Genomic DNA, 19288 nt, shown 5'->3' with positions numbered 1-19288 from the left:
AAAAATACTGAGAGGGATAACATATCAAGTTGCTCATCAACAGTCAGGGTGAGGGCTGATCAAGTCACCATTTCTCATAGTGTTCATTTCACTTTAACGGGTTTCCTTTTTGGTGCTCAGTTCGTTGTCACCTATCAGGGAGAACAAGTGGTATTTGTCCCTTTGGGATTGGCTTATTTCACTCAACATAATGTTTTCCAAATTCCTAACAGGGATCACTTTTCAGTTAAAATTTAAACACCTAAGAATAATTGTGTGTTAATCACAGAGTTCAACCAATGGTACTAGAACCAAAAAAAATACTAAAATGCATAAAGTATTACATTGTACATCAACCATCAGGACAAGAGCTGATCAAGTCACTGTTTCTCATAGTGTCCATTTCATTTCAACAAGTTTCCCCTTTCGTGCTCAGTTAGTAGTCGCTGATCAGGGAGAACATATGATATTTGTCCCTTTGGGACTGGCTCAATTCACTCAGATTGATGTTTTCCAAATTCCTCCATCTTGTTGCAAATGACCGGGTTTCATTGTTTTTGACTGCTGTATAGTATTCTATAGAGTACATGTCCCATAATTTCTTTATCCAGTCTACTGTTGGGCATTTGGGTTGGTTCCAGGTCTTAGCTATTGTGAATTGAGCTGCAATAAACATTAATGTGCAGACAGCTTGTTTGTTTGCCAATTTCACTTCCTTTGGGTAAATTCCAAGGAGTGGGATGGCTGGGTTGAATGGTAGGGTTATCTTCAGGTTTCTGAGGAATCTCCAGACTGACTTCCATAGTGGCTTGACCAATTTGCATTCCCACCAACAATGGGTTAGTGTCCCTTTTTCCCCACATCCTCTCCAGCACCTATTGTTGGTAGATTTCTGTATGTGAGCCATTCTAACCGGAGTGAGGTGAAACCTCATTGTGGTTTTGATTTGCATTTACCTGATTGCTAGTGATCCTGAACATTTTTTCATGTGTCTGTTGGCCATTGGGATTTCCTCTTTTGAAAAATGTCTATTGAGGTCCTTGGCCCATCTCTTAAGTGGGTTTTTTGTTTTGTTTTTGTGGAATTTCTTGATCTCTTTGTAGATTGTGCTTATTAACCCTTTATCGGTTGCATAGTTTGCAAATATTTTTCCCATTCTGTCCGTTGTCTCTTAGCTCTCCGGACTTTTCTTTTGCAGTACAGAAACTTCTCAATTTGATGCAATCACAATAGTTGATTTTGGCTTTGACTGCCTGTGCTTCTGGGGTTTTTTCCAAGAAGTCATTGCCAGTACCTATATCTTGCAGGGTTTTCCCAATGCTCTCTAATAATTTCATGGTGTCAGGTCATAGATTTAAGTCTTTAATCCATGTTGAGTGAATTTTTGTGTAAGGTGAAAGGGAGGGGACTTGCTTCATGATTCTGCACATGGAAAACCAATTTTCCCAGCACCATTTATTGAATAGACTGTCCTTACTCCAGGGATTGGTTTTGGATCCTTGATCAAATATGAGTTGGCTGTAGATGTTTGGATTGATTTCTGGTGTTTCAATTCTGTTCCATTGGTCTATCCATCTGTTTCTGTACCAGTACCATGCTGTTTTGATTACAACTGCCCTGTACTATGTCCTGAAATCTGGTATTGTGATGCCTCCGGCTTTGTTTTTGTTGTACAAGATTGCTTTAGCTATTCGAGGTCTCCTGTATCTCCATATGAATTTCAGCATCATTTTTTCCAGATCTGAGAAGAAGGTCTTTGGTATCTTGATTGGGATTGCATTGAATCTATAACTTGCTTTTGGTAGAATGGACATTTTGATGATATTGATTCTTCCAATCCATGAGCATGGAAGATTTTTCCATTTTTTGGTATCCTCTTCTATTTCTTTCTTTAAGATTTTGTAATTCTCATGGTAGCGGTCCTTAACGTCCTTGGTTAAGTTTATTCCAGGTATTTGATTGTTTTTGTAGCTATTGTGAATGGGATTCATCTTAGAAGTTCTTCCTCAGCCATGGCATTGTCTGTGTATACAAAGGCTGTTGATTTTTGTGCATTGATTTTATACCCTGCTACTTTGCCAAAATCTTCTATGAGTTGCAATAATCTCTTAGTAGAGTTCTTTGGGTCCCCTAAATAAAGAATCATATCATCTGTAAATAGGGATAGTTTGAGTTCTTCCTTCTCAATTTGTATCCCTTTAATTTCTTTTTCTTGTCTGATGGCTCTGGCTAGAACTTCCAGAACTATATTGAATAGCAGTGGTGAGAGTGGACATCCCTGTCTGGTACCAGATCTCAGTGGAAATGCTTCCAACTTTTCCCCATTCAATAGGATGTTGGCTGTGGGTTTTTCATAGATTGCTTTGATTGTATTGAGGAATGTTACTTCCATACCCAGTTTGCTTAGTGTTTTCATTATGAAAGGGTGTTGTATTTTATCAATTGCTTTCTTGGCGTCTATTGATATAATCATATGGTTTTCCTTCTGCAGTCTGTTAATGTGGTGAATCACATTGATTGATTTGCAAATGTTCAACCATCCCTGCATACCAGGGATAAATCCCACTTGGTCTGGGTGGATGATCTTTCTGATGTGTTGTTGCATTCTATTGGCGAGAATTTTATTGAGGATTTTTGCATCTATGTTCATCAGGGATATTGGTCTGTAATTCTCTTTCAATGCTGCATCTTTTTCCGGCTTAGGAATTAAGGTGATGCTGGCTTCATAGAAAGAATTTGGGAGGACTCCCTCTTTTTCGATTGCTCTGAGTAGTTTGAGAAGAATTGGAGTCAGTTCTTCTTTCAATGTCTGGTAGAATTCAGCAGTGAATCCATCTGGTCCTGGGCTTTTCTTTGTTGGGAGGGCCTTAATTACTGTTTCAATTTCTGTTTCAGTTATGGGTCTCTTTAGGTTTTCTATATCTTCCTGGTTCAATTTAGGTAGGTTGCATTTGTCCAGGAATGTATCCATTTCTGATAGATATCCCTGTTTGCTGGCATACAGGTCCTTGTAGTAATTTCTGATGATTCTTTTTATTTCTGTGCTGTCTGCTGTTATGTTTCTTTTTTCATCTCTGATTTTATTGATTTGGATCTTTTCTCTTTTTTTAGTCAGTAGGGCCAATGGGGTGTCAATTTTGTTTATTTTTTCAAAAAAACAGCTCCTCATTTGGCTGATTTTTTGTAATGGTTTTTTGGATTCAATCCTGTAGATTTCTTCTCTGATTTTAATTATTTCTCTTCTCCTACTAGATTTGGGTGTGGTTTGCTGTAGGTTTTCTAGATCCTTGAGGTGAATTGAAAGCTCATCTATTTGGTGCCTTTCCAATTTCTTGATGTAGGCACCTATTGATATAAACTTTCCTCTTAACACTGCTTTTGCTGCGTCCCATAAGTTTTGGTAGGTTGTGCTGTTATCTTCACTTACTTACAGAAAATTTTTGATTTCTCTTTATATTCTTCTATGACCCATTGTTCATTCAGGAGCATGTTGTTCAATCTCCATGCGTTTGCATAAGCTCTAGGGATTCCTGGGTTGCTAATTTCCAACTTCATTCCTTTATGGTTTCAGAAGCTGCAAGGTATGATTCTAATTCTTTTGAATTTGCTGAGACTTGCTTTATGGCCTAGTATGTGGTCAATCCTAGAGAAGGTTCCATATACTGCTGAGAAGAATGTAAAGTCTTTAGCTGTAGGATTGAAAGTTCTGTATATATCTGTTAGATCCATTTGGGCTATAGTGTCATTTAAATCTACTGTATCCTTGTTGTTCTTCTGTCCTGTTGATCTGTCTATTTCTGAGAGTGGAGTATTGAAGTCCCCCAGTACTATTGTATTGGGGTCTAAGTCTCCCTTTAAGTCCTTAACAAATCTTTTAGATAAACCGGTGCCCTGTAGTTAGGTGCATATACATTGATAATTGTTATATCTTCCTGTTGAATTGATCCCTTAAGCATTATATAGTGTCCCTCTTTGTCTCTCTTAACAGTTTTTGTAGTAAAGTTTATGTTGTCCGATATTTTTTTAAGTTTTTTTTAATGAATATAAATTTCCAAAATACAGCATATTGATTACAATGGCTTCCCCCCCATAACGTCCCTCCCACCTGCAACCCTCCCCTTATCCACTCCCTCTCCCCTTGCATTCACATCAAGATTCATTTTCATTTCTCTTTATATACAGAAGATCAGTTTAGCATACATTAAGGAAAGATTTCAACAGTTTGCTTCCACACAGAAACATAAAGTGAAAAATACTGTTTGAGTGCTAGTTATAGCATTAAATCTCAATGTACAGCACACTAAGGACAAAGATCCTACATGAGGAGTAAGTGCACAGTGACTCCTGTTGTTGACTTAACAAATTGACACTCTTGTTTATGGCATCAGTAATCACCCTAGGCTCTTGTCATGAGCTGCCAAGGCTATGGAAGTCCCCTGAGTTCACTGACTCTGATCATATTTAGACAAGGCCATGGTCAAAGTGGAAGTTATCTCCTCCCTTCAGAAAAAGGTACCTCCTTCTTTGATGACCCATTCTTTCCACTGGATCACACTCATGGAGATCTTTCATTTAGGTTTTTTTTTCCCCCCCAGAGTGTCTTGGCTTTCCATGCCTGAAATACTCTCATGGGCTTTTCAGCCACATCCAAATGTCTTAAGGGCTGATTCTGAGGCCAGAGTGCTGTTAGGACATTTGCCATTCTATGGGTCTTCTGTGTATCTCACTTCCCATGTTGGATTGTTCTCTCCCTTTTTGATTCTATCAGCTAGTATTTGCAGACACTATTCTTGTTTATGTGATCCCTTTGGTTCTTAGTCCTATTATTATGATCAATTGTGAACAGAAATTGATCACTGGGACTAGTGAGATGGCATTGGTACATGCCACCTCAATGGGATTGAATTCGAATCCCCTGGTATGTTGTCCGATATTAAGATGGCTACGCCCGCTCTTTTGTCATTTCTGTTGGCATGGAATATCTTTTTCCAGCCTTTCACTTTCAGTCTGTATGGATCTTTGTTGGAAAGATGTGTTTCTTGTAAGCAGCAAATAGATGGGTTTTGTTCCTTAAGCCAATCAGCCAATCCGTGTCTTTTAACTGGACAGTTCAGGCCATTAACGTTCAATGTGACTAATGATAAGTGGTAACTTTGCCCTGCCATTTGCCAAATAAAAGTTCTAATATATGCTTTAATTCCCTGTGATCTTTTGCTGTGAGGTTTCCTTCCTTTACCTTCTTTCATATTGATGACCGTGTTTCTGTGTTTCTGTGTGCAACACATCTTTAAGCATCTTTTGCAGGGCTGGATGAGTGGCGACAAATTCTTTCAATTTCTGTTTGCTATGAAAAGTCTTTATTTCACCTTCATTCACAAATGATAGCTTTGCAGGATATAATATTCTGGGCTGGCAGTTTTTCTCTCTTAGTACCTGGGCTATATCTCGCCATTCCCTCCTAGCTTGTAGAGTTTCTGATGAGAAGTCAGCTGTGAGTCTGATTGGAGATCCTCTGAGAGTAATCTGACATTTCTCTCTTGCACATTTTAGGATCTTTTCTTTATGTTTCACTGTGGAGAGTTTAATTACAATGTATCGTGGTGAGGATCTCTTTTGGTTGTGTTTATTAGGGGTTCTGTGAGCTTCCTGTACTAGGATTTCTCTGTCCTTCTCCAAACCTGGGAAATTTTCTGCTAATATCTCACTAAAAAGGCCTTCTAATCCTTTCTCCCTCTCCATGCCTTCAGGAACTCCTAGAACCCGAATGTTGGGTTTTTTAATAGTATCCTGAAGATTCCCGATAATATGTTTTAGATTTCTAATTTCCTCTTCTTTTCTTTGGTCTGACTGTATCCTTTCCTGTTCTCTGTCTTCTAAGTCCGATATTCTCTCTTCTGCTTCACCCATTCTGTTTGTAAGGCTCTCTAGTGTGTTTGTCATTGGATCTATTGAATTCTTCACTTCATTATGTTTTCTCATCACTATCACAGTTTCCTGTTCTACTAGTTTCTGCATTTCATTTTGATTCTTCCTTAATATTTCATTTTCACGAGAGAGATTTTCTATCTTGTCCATTAAGGATTTCTGTAGTTCAAGAATTTGTTTTTGAGAACTGCTTTATGTTCTTATCAATTTTTTGAGATCTGCCTCTTGCATTTCTTCTATCTCATCATCTTCATAATCTTGAATTGGGGTGCCTTTTTCATTTGGGGGCGTCATAGTGACTTCCTTGTTTTTATTACCTCGGTTTTTGCGTTTGTTATTTGGCATATTGGAGATATTTGCTTTCTTCGCTGTGGTGCTTTTTCTTGTTATACTATGACTCTACATTAAGTGGACTATCTGTTTTTGATGGAGCTTTAGTGGCTTGAGATGGGTGTGGCCTGAGAGCTCTGTTTGGTGTGCCAAAGGTGACACTCCCAGGTTAGGCATGGTAGATCTTTCTTTCTTTCTTTCTTTCTTTTTTTGATTCAAAAGGGAAGTAATTCCACACAGCTGAACGAGGTTGGAGGTAGTTAGCAGGCAAATGATATACCCACAGGAGCCAGATATCAGAAGCTCCTTCCCAAGCACCACACAGGGAATCTGTTCTGCCCTCAGAGTGGGCTCAAATTCTCCTTCAGTCTCCCACTGGGTTGCCAAAGTTACGGAATTGTAGATTCTCTGGAGAGTACTCACGTGAATTCCGTGAGTTCTCTCCCCCACCGTCTCTTTTTTCACAGTCTCAGTTCAGTAGCACCACAAATTTACTAGGTCCTAATCTCCTGTTAATTTGCCCCGCCCAGAGTCAGGTTTTTCTGCTATGCTCAGGGCCGGTGCAGACCTGAGGTCGCTCTGCTTATGACGTATGTCCAAGATGGCGCCTGCTCTTTGTCTTGCTCGCCTTTGAGAGGTGAGCAAAGAGAGAGAAACCCGTGTCTGTATCAGTCACTTTCTCTTTCTCTTTTCTAGTAGCCTGGTGAACTTTTCCCCCCAGGGTTGTTCCCTCTAGTCTCCTCTTTCCGGTTGCTTGCTGGTGTCTCAGGCTATTGAGGTTCGGCTCACCTCGTGTTCCAAAGCTGGTGTGTTGAGTCTGCCGCTGGTGTCCCGAATCATGGGCTCCCACGCTCTCCATGAAGGTCCACTGTGAATCACTCATTCTGGAAGAATTTCTTCTGCTGTTTCTTCCCCTACGATTCCTTGAACCTGCAGTATCTCCACTTTTATTAAACTGTCTCTCCCAGGACTATCAGTGTGTTCCCTTCCTATTCCGCCATCATGCCCCCACATTTAACTCTTTTAGGCCTCTGAGCCTTTCTCATGAAGATAACCATCATGTCTAGTAGCACAAGATCATTAGACTTTCACTTTCAGACATTTGTATCAGTGGCATTTTATATTATCAAAACTTTAGCATGACTTCACATTTTGACAGTACCTGTAATATAACCCAAGTGGCCTGATTGATTAGCTGGTATCTCTCCAAGATGAGAGGCATATATCTTTTGACATTTCCAGGGAGCCAACCTGAAATATCAAAGCCCAAATTCTTTGGAACTTTGATTTTTTGAATGCCTGTCAAAAATGACAAGAAGGCTTAAAATATCTGGTTGAAATAAGATCCCTTAACATCATGAGAAAGTATAGATCAGATTTGATCAAATCATAACCTCTTTAAAACTCAGTTGTTTTAAACAATTATAACTTAAGAGTCATTAAGAGAACATAATAGATTACTTTAAAATAACACAAAATCTGTCTCTTTGGTTCTTCAAAAGTCAGAAATAAAACCTTAAATTTAAGACCTGGTGCATTGAACCAAATTCCATAATTTGGAACAATTTTAACAGAGTCAGAACTAGGGAAGAAAGAATAGCACCTGCATGGGAGACCAGGAGGAAGCACCTGGCTCCTGGCTTTAGATCAGTGCAGTGCACCAGCCGTAGCGGCCATTTGAGGGGTGAACCAATGGAAGGAAGACCTTTCTCTTTTGTCTGTCTCTCTCTCACTGTTTAATTCTGCCTGTCAAAAAAAAGAAAAAAGAAAAAAGAAAAAAAGAAACAAACAAATGAGAAAAGTGATGAGAATGTGGGGGAAAAGTTACCCTGGTCCACTGTTGGTGGGAATGTAAACTGGTGCAAACCACTCTGAAAGACCTTATGGAGATATCTTACAAATCTGATTATAGGGCCAGTGCTATGGCTCAATAGGATAATCCTCCACCTGCAGCACTGGCACCCCAGGTTCTAGTCCTTGTCAGGGTACTGGATTCTGTCCTGGTTGCTCCTCTTCCAGTCCAGCTCTCTGCTATGACCTGGGAGTGCAGTGGAGGATGGCCCAAATGCTTGGGCCCTGCACCCCATGGGAGACCAGGAAAAGCACCTGGCTCCTGGCTTCGGATCAGCTTGTGCGCTGGCTGCAGTGCAGTGGCCACAGCAACCATTGGGGTATGATCCAATGGAAAAGGAAGACCTTTCGCTCTTTCTCACTGTCCACTCTGCCTGTCAAAAAAAAAAATCTGATTATAGACCTACCATATGATCCTGTCATCCCACTCCTTGGAATTTACCCAAACCAAAAGAAATTAGGATATGAAAGAGTTATCTATAACTCCATGTTCATTGCACTACAATTCACAATAGCTGAGATCTGGGAATAATTCAGATATCAATCAATTGTTGAGTTGATAAGAAAATTATGGTATATACACACTAAGCATACTACTCAGTTATAAAAAAAAAGAAACCGTGTCTTTTGCAACAAGATAGATGCAACTGAAAACCATTTTACTTAGTGAAATAAGCCAATCCCCAAAAGACAGATATCATGTTTTCCGTGATCTGAGGTAGCTAATCGAGTACCTAAAAGGTAACGTATTGGAGTTAGACACACATTTTGAAATTTGATGATTGTTTACAGCCCTTGTCTTTTCCATTGAGGAATAGTGATTTTTTTAAATTTATTTTTTTTCTTCATACTATTTGCTGACTTGTTGAACTCTTACTTAGTGTAGGGTTAACTATGCAATCATTAAGTGAACTGAAAACAGATTTTGTAAAAGTTAAGTGGGAATGTGAGAGGGAAGAGGAGAAAGGGTTGGAGTGTGTGTGGGAGGGAGGGTATTGGGGAAGTGTCACTTACATTCATTAATCCGTATATATGAAATATATCAAACTTATATTAAATAAAATTTTAAAAACTAAGTAAATATTTAAAATTCAAAAAATTTATACCTGTAACAAAGAGAATTTTAAAGGTGTTTATATATATAATCATATGTGTGTGTGTGACATTGCAATGTAGATGTACATATATATAATTTGTAATATAAATTTCAACACTTTGAAATTTTATAGTGTATTTATCATCAGAAAAGAATAGCTCAGATTTCTGTAATAATCTTGTTTTTGATCATTATAAGAATGAAGAGTAAGCCACCAAGTTGTAGCTCATAATCTCTGTTTCTCTGTGTCTCCAAGTCTACCAACCTCTAAAATTAAACATACATACATAATTCTGGGACAAAAATTACATTAAGTTCCTACTATTTTCCCACATAATTTTCAAGAAATATACTAGTATCTAGACACACAGTGGCAAATTTATATATGTTTAAAATATATGCGTGTTATATATGTTACATATATTCATATATATAGTACATTGGGGAGAAAGAATTATTACCCTTGGCTAAAATGGTCCTGAGACACTGTGTACCTGACAGTTTCCAGGGCAACTTAGAGAATGTTGGTGGTGATGATGATCTTACAATAAAAGTGAAATCACCATGGCCACAGATTCACAGGGGTAGGATTGGCCTAGTTTAAAATATTTGTGCAAAAGAGTGACTCCAGTGAATTTAAGAATTAACTTAAATTTTCATAATTAAAGGTTAATTTCAAGTTCCATGAATGTCTGTCAGGCTAAGAATGAAATCTCCTGCTAATGAGTGATGGAACTGGCCCCAAATTGTTCTCATATACTGTGAAAATAAAATTTGGACATCTTCCAGAATTTAGATAGTTGATGGCCTTACAATGATAAAGTAAATCACGGTAGCCTGAAGTTCCCTGCACCAGAATTGGCACAAATTTGGTTATTGACTATTTATTGAGGTGATAATTATAAATTTGAATCAACATGAAAAATAGAGACATGTATTCATTTCAATATGTTGTATATTGACAGTTGTGTGTACAAACGGTAAATTTAGTAGAAGCAGGAAGAAGGTTACAAGGAGATGTAACAGATATTAATAAAAATAGCTCTAAATACACAATTAAATACAGAAAATTTGTGCTCTCTTAAATCAAAGAAAGCTTATGCCATTGAATTCAGTAATGTTAAAACCAAGATAAAATTGTCTCGATCTAATGCATGGAAATTTTAAAGAGAATGACAATTTTGATTCTCAAATATAAAGAAGCTATAAAAAAGTGTCCTTGAAAGGGTAAAAGAATGTAACATTCTAAAATTATTTGATAGGCCATAAAGATGGAGGTTGCTAAGACAACTTGAACATTATTTAGTGCATTCATGACATGAAAATATAAGTGCCCAAAAGAATCATCATACCTTGGCAGTGCTAAGATTGCTTTCCATGTGGATATTGACATACTCAGATGAAATTAATAAAATGAAAGACAAAATAAAAAATAGAAACCTGATGCACATGGAAGTTAAAACTTTGCTTTGCCCTTAGTAACAATGTGTATTTTAATGTGAGCCATAATTAAAAAACAAATATGTGGATGAATATTTGGTGAAAAAACAGTCCAGAATAAAATGGAAAAATTACAGTATGATACAGATATGTAGTTTGGAAAATTTCCACAATCAGAAAATAATTTACAGTTCCAGAAGCATCTAGAAACATTAAGAATGTATCCTATGCTGATGACCATGATGGTGCTGGCACTGCAATGTACTCAAATCCTATACACATGACAGTTGCTGGGACAACTTCCAGCATTTAGAGTGAGTTGATGACCACACAATTGTAAACCAAACCATAGTACCCATCATGTACCTGTGTTAGGACTGTCACAAATCAGGTTACTCATTACACATGCAGGTGACAGTATTAAATAACAAAATAAATATGCATTCTATGGAAGGCATTTAATTTTGATTATACAGTGTATAAATTAGTAATTTGGCAAAAACACAGTCATAATCGTATAGAGATGGGCTAATAATTGGATGGTGGAGTAGAGAGGGAGCTTACTGCTCTAACCCAGGAGAAGATAGTTTTAAAAAAGTGGAAATAGAGTAGTCTCAGGGAAGAGTTAGGGAAAAAATGACAGAGGAAATTCTACTGACATTAGAGGGACATGGTGGACCCACATGGAGGGCGTCATGCCCACAGCTCATGACTCCAACAGCTGAGAGCCTATGCACCAGAATGGGAAAGTGAGGTGAGACAAGACCACAGCAGCCTGAGCCACTGGCAAAAATGTGGCAGGAACCTAGAGGGAATGAGGCTTAAATCTCAGTGGGAGAAAGTGTGCCAGCTGAACTAGAGGAGAGAAAAAAAAAAGGACAGTACACACATGTTTCTCTCTCTCCAATCACCTCACAAGGCATGCAAGCTGATAGAGCAGGAGCCATTTTGGACATACATAACATCTGTGCCAGCTTGTGTCTGCACCTGGCAAGCAGCCAAGTGGAGACTCCTGACTCTGGTGGGGAGAAATAACAGGGAACTAAGAACTTGTGACTGTGTGAAGCTTCTGAAGCAGGACTGTGAAAAAATAAAAAGCTGAGGGTGTGTGAGAAGACTTGTGTTGTGGCTGGGACTTTGAGCACTCTTAGTGGGAATTCCACAAGGCTTGGGGGGTCCTGGTTACCTGATGAGAGACAATTCTGGAGAATCTGAACTTATACTGAGGACTACACAGGTCCTTTGTGTGGTTCTTTGGACAGAGCAGAAAAATATTATACCCACTGGGGCTAGTACTCAGGCACTGGGCTCCACTGAAGAGAAGAGCCCAAATGAACAGAATATAACTCCCTTCTGATTAAAAAAAGGAGAGAGGAGACTTAACATGCCAAATTTGGGTATGTCACCTTAAGCACACTCTTAACCCTGGAGACTAAACAGAACTCTCTGGCCACACCCACTACAAGCCTCTAGAGATTCACTGAAAGCAGAAAGTCCATTCATCTACAGTCATAATACAATGATAAAAACTGCCACAGCAGAAAAAAATAAAGACAAGTATCTCCACAAATGCCAAACAAATGCAAGTATCCAAGAAGCAAGAATAAGGAAAACATCATCATGCTCCCAAAAGAACATGACACTTCAATACTAGATCATGAAGATAATGAGATAGAAGAAATGCAAGAAATAGAACTCAAAAATTTGATCATAAGATTACATAGAAGTAATCAAAAGCACATGCACAAACTACTGAAATCCATGAAGTACATGAAAGAAAATCTCTCCCATGAAATTGAAATTATAAGGAGGAATCAAGATGAAATGAAGAATTCAACAGAACATGAAACTGAGATATTAAAGAGAAATCAAAATGAAATGAATTCAATAGAACAAATAAAAAATGCAGTGGAGAGCCTTAAAATAGAATCAGTGAGGCAGAAGAAGGAATATCAGACTTAGTAGACAGAGCACAGGAAAGTATACAGTCAAACCAAACACAAGAAGAAGAAATTAGAAATCTAAAAAAGTCTGTTGGGAATCTACAGGATACTATAAAAAAAAAGTAACCTTCCGGTTCTAGGAGTTCCTGCAGCATGGAGAGAGAAAAGATTAGAAGGCATTTTTAGTGAAATACTAGAAGAAAACTTCCCGGGTTTGGAAAAAGAAAGAGACATTCAAGTACAGGAAGCACACAGAACTTTGAATAGACATGACCAGAAAACATCCTTGCCATGACACATTGTAATCAAACTACCACAGTGAAACAAAAAGAGAAGATTCTAAAATGCGTAAGAGAGAAATGCCAGATTACTTTCAGAGGATCTCCAATTAGACTCACAGCTGACTTCTCATCAGAAACCCTGCAGGCTAGGAGAAAATGGCAAAATCTAGCCCAAGTCTTAAGAATAAAACTGTCATCCCAGAATATTATACCCTGCAAAGCTCTCATTTGTGAATGAAGGTGAAATAAAGACCTTTCATAACAAACAGATATTGAAAGAATTTGTCACCACTTGTCCAGCCCTGCAAAGATGCTTAACGATGTGGTACACACAGAAATATGGCAAAGTCATTACTTATCAATAGTCACATAGAATGCAAATAGCCTCAACTTTCCAGTTAAAAGGCACAGACTGGCTGAATGGATTAAAAAGCAAAACCCATCGATTTGTTGCTTACAAGAAACACATATTTCCAACAAAGGTGCATGCAGACTGAAAGTGAAAGGTTGCAAAAAGATATTCCATGCCAACAGAAACCAAAAAAGAGTTGGTGTAGCCATCTTAATATAAGACAAAATAGACTTTAACACAAAAACTGATAAAAGAGACTACATAATGATTAAGAGATCAATTCAACAGGAAGATATAACTATTATAAATGCATATGCACCTAATTACAGGGCACCTGGCTATTTAAAAGAAATATTAAGGGATTTAAAGGGAGACTTAGATTCCATTACAATAGTATTGGGGGACTTTAATACCCCACTTTCAGCAATGGGCAGATCAACCAGAAAGCAAATAAACAATGAACCAGATTTAATCAACATTATAGACCAAATAAACCTAACAGATATCTACAGAACTTTTCATCCTACAGTTCCAGAATAGACTTTTTTCTCAGCAGTGGAGGGAACTTTCTCTGCTTTTACTCTATTCCTTAAGTTTTGATATGTTGTGTTGTTATCTTCATTTGCTTCCCGAAAATTTTTTGAATTCTTTTTGACTTCTTCTGTGACCCACTGTTCATTCTGGAGCATGTTGTTCAGTTTCCATGTGTTTGCATATGCTCTAGAGATTCCTGAGTTGCTGATTTCCAGCTTCATTCTATTGTGGTCCAAGAAGATGCATGTTATGATTTTGATTTTTCTGAATTTGCTGAGTCTTGCTTTATGGCCTTGTATGTAGTCAACCCTACACTGAAACTACCAGCAGCCACACCATTCATTTTCTATTAAATCTCTTTATAATAAGATTTAATTTGATGAACACTTATAAGAAGCTGTGGGGACTTAAACAGGGATGAAGAGCTATTTTTCATGGGTAGTAATGGAGGTGGAATGGATTATTTGCACAGCTATTATCTAGATGGGAAGTAAAAGAGCTACTGCAGCTAGATGCATCATAGAATTTGTAGCCCTGTTATCATGGGATAGCCATGCAACCTAGTAAAAGTGTTCCTCCTGAGGGTATTCTGAGGAATTAACTGAATGAAAATCAGATTTATATAAATCAAGAAAGGACTTTGTAAATTGGAAGGGATAAACACACACATTTTCAATAAAAATGATGGCCACCTGTAAGAGCAGGGAATAATACAACAAAAAAGGTTATAAAATTATAGTAAAGTTAAATTAAGACAAAAGTGTACTACAGGGTCCAGCGCTGTATCACAGCAGGTTAACACCTTGGCCTGAAGTGCTGGCATCCCATATGGGTGCCGGTTCAAAACCCGGCTGTTCCACTTCCAATCTAGCTCTCTGCTATGGCCTGGAAAATAGTAGAAGAAGGCTGAAGTACTTGGGCCCCTGCACCTACATGGGAGATCTGGAGGATGCCCCTGGCTTTGGATCAGCACAGTTCTGGCCATTTTGGACAATTGAGGAGGGAACCATTGGATGGAATATCTCTCTCTCTGCCTCTGCTCTTTTTGGGTAACTCTGACTTTAAAATAAATAAATAAATAAATCTTTTTTTAAAAAAGTGTACTACATTTATACTCCTGCTTCTCTGTTGCAATGGGTACCATCTGGATAGACTTCATTCCATGTTCTTGTCTCAAGGCAATTAGGAATAGGATGAAAAAGTGTAGAAAAGGGGGATCATGAATGAAAAAGCATTATGCACTCAGTAATACAGGAAAATTCAGATGAGTGTTGCAACTTATAGGGTTTGAGGTTGTCCCTTTAAAGAATGAGGGTGATGTGTGGGACAACATCTACTTGCATATTCAAATAGACCTTGGGTAGTGGAGTCTAATCCAGATGTGCACACAGATAAGTTGAAATTTCTCATGGGTATATAGGTCACCACAAACTCATTCATTTGTGCTGCACACAACACTTCTTATCCAGGGCCAGGGTACACTATTATGGCTGGAACATGTGTCACTTGATATGCCTATGGTCACATCACTGGTTTGCACTACAATAATGTGGGGAAAGAATCCTGGGTGGCCAACAAAGTGGCTATAAAACAAATAACTTTGTAATTGATGAAGATGATATTCCAAATAACTGTTGCAATAACTGTTACTCAACTTGTAAATATTTATTAGCAAAATTTATACAAGAGAGCACAGTTCAGTTCATATACTTGATCTCACTCACAATGAAAAACCAAAACTGCAGGTTGTGTAAGAGAAAAATTTCTGAAGAATGGTTAACCACTCCCTGTCAAAATTCATCATGAAAATTGCCCAATACTTACTAAGTTGTGATTCCACCAAAGAATTCTTCCAAACAAATTATACTTCAGGGACTTCTCTCTGTAATCTTGCTATGTTCTGTGGAAGTTTGCCTAATAATAAAGGTATTTCCCATTACAATAAATCATAGGATTTTTTCTTTCTGTGAATTGTCAGGTAACCATTGAGAGATGATGTATGGTACATGACTTTTCTATGCATGTATGTTTTCTCATTTCTGAGTCTCTTCATGTGACTTGATTAATGGCAGAATAATTTTTTCACATTCATTAAATTGACATTTTGCTGTATGAATTCTCTGGTGTTTGTTGATGTTTAATTTCTTGTTTTTTTTTTCTTTTTTTTAACTTTTATTTAATGAATATAAATTTCCAAAGTACGATTTATGGATTACAATGGCTTCCCCCACATACCGTCCCTCCCACCCACAACCCTCCCCTTTCCCACTCCCTCTCCCCTTCCATTCACATCAAGATTCATTTTTGATTATCTTAATATACAGAAGATCAGCTTAGTATACATTAAGTAAGGATTTCAACAGTTTGCTCTCACACAGAAACATAAAGTGAAAAATAATAGATGATTTTTTTTAAGTGATGATGAAATCAGATCAGACCTATTGTCATGTTTAATCACAGTGAGAGTCAAGTTGGGAGTTGATAATTTCTTTTTTTTTTTTTTTTTACAGAGGATCAGTTTAGTATACATTAAGTAAAGATTTCAACAGTTTGCACCCCCACGAAAACACAAAGTGAAATATATTGTTTGAGTACTCGTTATAGCATTAAATCTCAATACACAGCACATTAAGGACAGAGATCCTACATGAGGAGTAAGTGCACAGTGACTCCTGTTGTTGACTTTACCAATTGACACTCCTGTCTATGGCATCAGTAGTCTCCCTATGCTCCGGTAATTTCTTGTTTTTGTTTTTTCTTTTAAGGTTTTTATTTATTTATTTGACAGGTAGAGTTACAGACAGTGAGAGAGACAGAGATAAAGGTCTTCCTTCTGTTGGTTCACTCCTCAAATGGCCACAATGGCCAGAGCTGCACTGATCCAAAGCCAGGAGCCAGGTACTTCTTCCTGGTCACCCATGTGGGTGCAGGGAGCCATCTTGGGCCATCTTCTACTGCTTTCTCAGGCCACAGCAGAGAGGTGGATTGGAAGAGGGGCAGCTGGGACTAGAACTGGCACCCATATGCGATGCCAGCATAGCAGGTGGAGGATTAACCTACTGCTCCACAGTTCTGGACCGATGATTAATTTCTGGCTATGGTTTTTTCACATCTACTGCACTTGAAGGATACCACCTTTTTTGAGTTGCATATTTATGCAAGCCTGAATTCCATGAAAATATACTTCCACATTCATTACACTCCTAAGAAACCCCTTGTGTGAATTCTCTGATGTATAATGATCGATTTCTGTCAAGTGTCTTTTTGTCACACTAATAATATTTTTGAACTTCTTCATTTTTTTAATGATTTACTTTATTTATTTGAAAGACAGAGTTATAGAGAGACAGAGAAGCAGAAATAGGTCTTCCATCCACTGGTTCACTCCCCAGATGGATGCAATTGCTGGAGATGCAGTGATCCAAAGCCAAGAGTCTGAAGCTTCTTCTGGGTCTCCCATGTGGGTGCAGGGCCATCTTCTACTGCTTTCCCAGGCCAGAGCAGAGAGCTGGATCAGAAGAAGAGCAGCCAGGACTAGAACCGGTGCCCACAAGGTATGCCAGCATTTCAGGCCAGGGCTTCAACTTACTGTGCCACAGCACTGGTCCCAACCTTTCTCCCTTATGGGAGTGCCTATTGTATGGGATGAAATTTCCAGCAAAAGGCTCTGTCACATGGTTATGTTGATTTTGGAAAAAGTCCTTCACATTCATTATATTCTTAAGTTCTCTCCCTTGTTTGAACTACATGTGTTATGAGGTATTCCTTTTGACAAAAGGCTTTCTCATATTTATTACAAGATTCCCACCATGTAATAAATTCTCTGATGTTATATTGTGTTATTTTGGTGGAGTTTTCCAACACTCAATCCATTCACAAGGTTTCTCCTCCATGTGAATTCTGATGTTTTATGAGGTGTTACTTATGGATAAAGGCTTTTCCATATGTATTATATCCAAAGTGTTTTCCCCCATATGAATTAGATGATGTACAATGGGGGCTGAACTATGGGAAAAAGCTTTCCAAGTCATTATGTCCAAAAGGTTTCTCTTCATGTGAATTTTCTGATGCATTCTGAGACGTGACTTATTGCCAAGGGCTTTTCTACAGTCATTGCATTCATGAAGTTTCTCCCCGGTGTGAATTCTCTGGTGGGATATGAGCTATGATTTATAACATACAGTTTATAAAGGCTTTTCCACACTCATTAGATTCATAAGGTTTCTGCCCTGTGTGAAATCTGTTTGATATGAGGTATAATTTATAGAAAAAGGCTTTTCCACAGTCATTACATTTATAAGGCTATTTCTATAGCTTTTCTATTTGATTTGCTTTCCCAAAAATGACAGTTGATTTATTACAGTTTTCTGCCACATGAACCCTCTCAGATTTACAGAACACCTTTCTTGTGAAGACTTTTGCTTGTCCAGTGGGTCCAAATGGCTGCTTCATGATGTGAATATTGTCATGCTGACTAAGAGGTTCACAGAACTGGAGAGATTTTCCAGGTATCTTGGTGTTATCAAATTTCTCTCCAGCCTGTAGTTTATCAGGCCCACTGGGGGGATACACAGTGTGATATTTACTGCATTCCTCAGGCTTCAATCCTGTATTTGTTCCCTTTTTAATAATCAGTGTTGGAATATGGCTTGAATTTAAACTAAGTGGTTTTCTTAATTCAACTCTCTTGAGAGCTGATGTTGTGTTATTTTTCATAAAATCCCGATTCAGATTTTTGTCCTGACTTTCCTGGTTGATCCTAATCAGGTCATCCCTTTTCATGACCACTGAAATGAGAAAAAAGCAATCATGTAACTGAATCACATGTAACTGTTTCTCCTGGCATACTCATGTAAAGAGAATGAAGTTACTTGTTATCCAAGTGGCATAAGATTTTCACAAAATCAGTATGAGGTACTTATTTATGACCATTATATGGTTTTTCTCCTTAATACATTAATATATTAAATTGTACCATGAGGTTTCCCAATGTTCAAACATGATTCTTTTTACTATGGGAATTTTTCAAGGATGGTAGAATGACTTTTGTGCTATGACGTGTGGGATGCCTGCATCTCAAAACAGTGTCAGTTTGAGCCCTGGCTACTCTGCTTTCAGTACAGCCCTCTGCCTATGTAAACTGGGAGGAAGCAGATAATGGTTCATGTGTCTGGGAACCCATGAGACACCAGGGAAGACTAGATGAATTCTAGAGTTTTGGCTTCAGACTAGTTAGACTTAAGTGTTGCAGGCATCTAGGAAGTGAGCTATTAGAGGACCTCTTTCTCTCTCTTTCTCCTCTCACTATCACTCTGCCTTTCACAAAGATGAAATACCTATAAAATATTTTAAAGAATGGACAAATGTTTAATAAAAATATTCACCCACTACCTAGCAACCATTTTTCCCTGTCCTTTTTCTCCAGTTTATTTTTACAAAAATTGTGTGTTTTGTGCATCTCTGATATTTCAACCATAAACATGAAAAAGTTTTACTGATCATTTACTTGCAGGTGGAGAAGAGTGAAATGTGCCTGTACTTTAAGCAGGACAACTTT

The sequence above is a fragment of the Oryctolagus cuniculus genome, chromosome 2 (genome assembly GCF_964237555.1).
Source record: "Oryctolagus cuniculus chromosome 2, mOryCun1.1, whole genome shotgun sequence".
Taxonomy (NCBI): Eukaryota; Metazoa; Chordata; class Mammalia; order Lagomorpha; family Leporidae; genus Oryctolagus; species Oryctolagus cuniculus.
This window is presented reverse-complemented; position numbering follows the sequence as displayed.